We start from the raw sequence: 6175 nt of genomic DNA on the forward strand, positions 1-6175 counted from the left end.
ATGGTTTCATGCTGGGCCATTAATGTAAAAAATGGAAAATTGGTCAGTTTACAGCTGTGGGAAAAACCCGCTAAAGGCCTGCTATTGCCACAGCTTAGTAAAAGGCCCCTAAATTCTTTGCCCCCCCCCCCCCTGTAACTTTCAACAGCCTATATAGTTCCAACATAGATGAGTACATCACTGTAGCTAATTTTCAAAAGGGAAATTGTGCAGACAGTTTTCCTTAAAAACTGCCTACAAGGTACAATCTACTTGCAATATCTGCAAGCAAAAAACCCTTCAAACTTGCAGGCATTGGTTTCACTAGCGGAACACCACCTTTTAATATGGCTAAATATATGTAGCTTGTAAAAGGTCATACGTACTTTTAACTACCTAGAGGCAGGTAATTTACCTGCATGAATAACTTTTGAAAATACTCTCCCCATGTATTTGTATGTAGGGGGGGATGGGATTTGAGATATATATAGATGGATATAGATATATAACACCTATGTATGCAGCAGATTCTACCAAAGTATTTATTAGCCATTTTGAATTTTAGTCTCCAGCAAATGATGAAAAAAGAGCAAAATTCACCCACTCCATGGCATTGAATCAATTTAAGCAAAAAAAAAAAAACCAGAAACCAAACAAACAAAATAAACCCAATAAAGGTTAATTCCAAATGGAGCAGAACAGGTGAATTTGGCTGTTTTTTTTGCATTAATTTTTCTAGCATGAAAAGATGGCAAAATAGTTGCACAATTTTATAGGGAAAGGGGAAGAGATTTGATATACTGCCTTTCTGCGTTTACAATCAATGCAGTTAACATATTATAAACAAGCACTTCCACCCTACCCAAAAATGGTAGAGACTATTATAAAGAACAAAATTATAGAGCATGTTCAAAGGCATGGATTGATGAGACAAGGCCAACATGGATTCAGTGAAGGGAAATCTTGCCTTACCAATCTACTACATTTCTTTGAAGGGGTGAACAAACACGTGGATAAAGGTGAGCCGGTCAATATTGAGTACCTGGATTTTCAAAAGGCATTTGACAAAGTACCTCATGAAAGACTCTAGAGGAAATTAGAGTCATGGGATAGGAGGTAGTGTTCTATTGTGGATTAAAAACTGGTTAAAGGATAGAAAACAGAGAGTAGGGTTATATGGTCAGTATTCTCAATGGAGAAGGGTAGATAGTGGGGTTCTCCAGGGATCTGTGTTGGGACTGTTGCTTTTAGACATATTTATAAATGATCTAGAAATGTGAATAACTAGTGAGGTAATTAAACTCGCTGACGGACACAAGTTATTCCAAGTTGTTAATCACAAGAGGATTGTGAAAAATTACAAGAGGACCTTACAAGACTAGGCATCCAAATGGCAGATGATGTTTAATGTGAGCAAGTGCAAAGTGATGTATGTGGGAAAGAGGTACCCAGTGCTTTTTTTGTGCCGGTACGCAACGGTACGGTGTACCGGCACCTTTTTTTGCCCGCCTGCCCCCCCCCCCCCCCCCCCCCGCGACACTCCGGGCAAGTCCTGCACTTAGTTTTTTTTTTTTAAGACTCAGAACGTGCGAACGATGCAGCCGGCAGCGATTGAAGAGGCTGTCTGGGCTGGCGTCTGAGTCGGAGCTTCCCTCACCCTCTGCGAGTCCCGCCTTCGTTGTTACAACTTCCTGTTTCGCGGACTCGCAGAGGGTGAGGGAAGCTCCGACGCAGACGCCAGCCCAGACAGCCTCTTTCAATCGCTGCCGGCTGCATCGTTCGCACGTCTGAGTCTTAAAAAAAAACAACTAAGTGCAGGACTCGCCCGGAGTGTCGCCGGGGGGGGGGGAACGATTGGGGAGAGAAAGAGGGAAACCAACAGAGGGAAGGATTGGGGAAAGAGGGAAACCAACAGAGGGAAATTGGGGAGAGAGAGGGAAACCAACAGAGGGAAGGATTGGGGAGAGAGAGAAAGAAACCAACAGAGGGAAGGATTGGGGAGAGAGAGGGAAACCAACAGAGGGAAGGATTGGAGAGAGAGAGAGAGGGAAACCAACAGAGGGAAGGATTGGGGAGAGAGAGAAAGAGGGAAACCAACAGAGGGAAGGATTGGGGAGAGAAAGAGGGAAACCAACAGAGGGAAGGATTGGGGAGAGAGAGAAGAGGGAAACCAACAGAGGGAAGGATTGGGGAGAGAGAGAAAGGGAAACCAACAGAGGGAAGGATTGGGGAGAGAGGGAAAGAGGGAAACCAAGAGGGAAGGATTGGGGAGAGAGAAAGAGGGAAACCAACAGAGGGAAGGATTGGGGAGAGAGAGAAAGAGGGAAACCAACAGAGGGAAGGATTGGGGAAGAGAGGGAAAACACAGATGGAAGGATTGGGGAGAGAGGGAAAAACAGATGGAAGGATGGGGAGAGAGAGGGAAAACAGATGGAGGATGGGGAGAGATAGTGGAACAACAGATGGAAGGATGGGGAGAGAGAGGGGAAAAACAGATGGAAGGATGGGAAGAGAGGGGGAAAACGGAGGATGGGGAGAGAAAGAGGGAAGACGCTGGATGGAAGAATGCATAAAGAAATAGGGTAGACACTGGCAGGATGGGAGAGAAAGCAAGCTGCTTGATGGAAAGGGGGAATAGAGAAAGACTGAGAATAAGAGGAAGGGGCATGGGGAGAACAATGGTGAGGAAAAGATGAAAAGCCACAGGTAGATGAAGGAAATTAAGAATGGATAGTGAGAATGAATTAAAATATCTGGACAGAGAGAGAGAGCCTGAAAAATATTGAAGAAAGCAAAGAAAAAGGAGACAAAAATGACAAATGGCACAGAAGAGTTAAGCGAAAAGAAAGGAAATCAGAATCACAGACTGGGACCAATATGGAAAGAAAAACAGTCACCAGACAACAAAGGTAGAAAAAAATCATTTTATTTTCATTTAGTGTTTGTAATATGTCCAATTTGAGAATTTACATTGGCTGTCTTATTTTTGCACTGGGTATACAGGAGCTGTAAGAGCTTACAGAGATTATTTATCATGAAAAAAAAATCACGTTATTTTTTCTCCTATAGTACTATAATATTTTCAATGATGTCTGTTTATATGCGCCATGGCTGGTATAGGGGGTGTGGTTAATGTGGGTGTGGCTATCATAGGGGTGGAGCCATATGTGGTGACCCCGCCCATAATGAGTACCGGCACCTTTTTTTCTACAAAAAAGCACTGGAGGTACCCAAAATATAGTTACATAATACAAGGTTCCACATTAGGAGTCACCCACCAGGAAAAAGGGATCTAGGTGTCATCGTTGATGATACGTTTGAAATCCTCTGTTTGGTGTGCGGCGGTAGCTAAGAAAGCAAGTAGAATGTTAGGTATTATTAGGAGGAATGGAAACAAAAATGAGAACGTTATAATGCCTTTATATCGTTCCATGGTGCGACCTGCACCCGAATATTGTGTACAATTCTGGTCACCGGATCTCAGAGAAGGGCAACAAAAATGATAAGGGATGGGACGACTTCCCTATGAGAAAAGGCTAAAGCAGTTAGGGCTCTTCAGCTTGGAGAAGAGACGGCTGAGGAAGAGATATGACAGAGGTCTATAAAATAATGAGTGGAATGGAATGGGTAGACATGAATCAATTGTTTACTCTTTTCAAAAATAGTAGGACTAGGGGGCACGCAATGAAGCCACAAAGTAGTAAATTTAAAACAAAATTGGAGAAAATATTTCTTCACTCAACGTGTAATTAAACTCTGGAATTCGTTGCCAGAGAATGTAGTAAAAGTAGTTAGATTAGTGGGGTTTAAAAAAGGTTTGGATAGCTTCCTAAAAGAAAAGTCCATAAGCCATTATTAAAATGGACTTGGGGAAGATGTATTGTACTATTTTGAGTTGTTGCCAGGTACTTGTGACCTGGGTTGGCCACTGTTGGAAACAGGATGCTGGACTTGATGGAGCTTAGGTCTGTCCCAGTATGGCAATACTTAATGTATTTAATCCTTAAATTCCTACATATACTCCCAATACTCAGCCCAAGTTCTATCATCACCTGGCACTCCTGTTCCATCATCTCTATTAGCCCACTGCCAGTTCCAGTATCCATCAACATTAGCCCTTTTCTAGTGCCAGACACTCATTCAGCCTCTGCATCATTCCCAGTCACTTGAAAATGCTGAGCACAGCAGCAGGAGCTTGTTCCACTGCTCAGCTTGCCTAAAACCATTATTGGGTTGCTTGCACCTGTACATTATTGAAACAGACAAGGCACTTCCTGGTCTTTGAGAAGGCTTTCAGTGTCCTAAAGCTTGGGCGCCCTAAACTAGTGTTTCACTGACCCACCCTTAATCCAGCTCTGGTGTAGTCAAATCTAGCACCTAGTGTAAGAGAGAATTCTTCTCAATCAGCACTTTTTCCTAATCTAATTACATGATCCTCACCTATACTTTCTTACCCCTCCAGCCAAATAAATGCCCAGATGAATCCAGAGATTTGTGGGTTGTGACCATCTACCAGCAGGTGGGGCTAGAGAGCACAGAACTGAACTGTGCCTTATAGGATGGAATACTCCATGGCCAGCTAGCATTCCGTATCTCCAGTAGGTAGATAGATGGTTTTCCACAGGCTCTTGGCTTCTTCTGACTGCAGCTCCTGTTCTTGTTTTCTAGTTCAGTAGCACTTGGGGCTATTCTGGCGGAATGGTGTCAGCTTTAGGGGGTATGCCTGGTTACACCAGGTCCTCCCCCCCCCCCTTTCTGTAGTCGTTTCCCACCTTCTCTTTCCTCACAGAATTGCCACTGCATTAAACAAAAAAAAGGGCAGGCATTCTGCTTTGCTGGGCTCTGGCACGTCCCCAAGTGCTAGAGTGCCAATTCTGGGAGAGGTTGGTTCCAAGTCTGCACACAGCATTGGCTTCTGAGGGGATAGGCTTCAGGCTCTCTTACTGAGGGTACCTTTACATTTTCCCTTTTTTCAGGACACTTGCATTTTTACTCTTTCATTCCTATGGCTGTTGAACAAGTAAAATGCTGCTTCCGCTGTGGGAAGTGGACAGCAGCATCAGGGCTTTATCCTGGGGGGAGGGGGGGTGTTATGGCCCTGAAGCACCGAAGGACATAGGTAGCGAGATTGGCGTGGCAGTTTCCCATGCAAGGGAAGTGCAGCTGTCCTCACTTCCATCTGCAGTTTCAGCAGCCATTTTGCCTTCCTGTGGTGTTGATCCCATAGTATTTACGGCGGTTCTACTGCTCATGTCTGGTGATGGTACCTCTGGAGATGAGTCTGGGGACATTTCAGGGGTTTCCCTCTTTGGGGCTGAGCCATTTTCCCTGTAGTTTGTCTTATTACTTCATTGCGCCCTTTTACTTAAGCATGCAGCTCCGGGGGTCTAGTGCTTCCAGATTTGCCAGCTCCTCTGCTACCACCTCCTCCTAAGCACAGTGCTCCCGAGTCCAAACGGAGGTGCTTGATGAGGAATCGGGGACCCCTCCTGATCCTGACCCCTCTGAAGGAGACATGTCCACAGCCTCATTATCAGCTCACGGTCTGGACAGTTTGGAGGAGGGGGAGATTCTAACAGATGAAGTAGATGATCCCACATAGGTGCAGATCTGTCATAAAGAAGAGCTGTCCGCATGTATCACAAAAGCCATGCAGGCTTTCAATATTTCTTCCCAGGAGGCGCAGTCTGCAGCTTCCTCTAATCCCAAGATGGCTAGCACCAAAAAGCCACCCAAAGCCTTTCTGATTCACAAGGCAATGCAAGAGCTTACCTCTGCGCAGTGGGTTACTCCTGATGCGGGCTTTCGAGTAGCCAAGGCTATGTCTCGCAGGAGGGCTGGACAAATTACATTTATGGATGCTTCAACTTTTCGGTTGAAGGGGGGTAGAGCCCTCAAAGATGTGCAAGACCGCAAGCTGGAGTCTGCTCTGAAACTTTCATTCAAGATTTCTGCTGCAGGTAGCTGTCTTCAGTTCTTATGCATCCTGGGCTTGTCTGTTCTGGTTGCAACAGACACTAGTTTCTTTGACTTGGGGCACAGCCTTCGCCCAAGTTTCCAGATGTGGAAATGGATGTGGCCTATTTAGCAGATGCATTGTATGATCTGGTCTGAGCGTTGGCCAAACATATGTCACAGGCCACTGTTTATTATGGTTGCGCCACTCAGCTGTGGACGTGACTTCCAAGCAGCACCT

Source organism: Microcaecilia unicolor, unplaced genomic scaffold (genome assembly GCF_901765095.1).
Source record: "Microcaecilia unicolor unplaced genomic scaffold, aMicUni1.1, whole genome shotgun sequence".
Classification (NCBI taxonomy): Eukaryota; Metazoa; Chordata; class Amphibia; order Gymnophiona; family Siphonopidae; genus Microcaecilia; species Microcaecilia unicolor.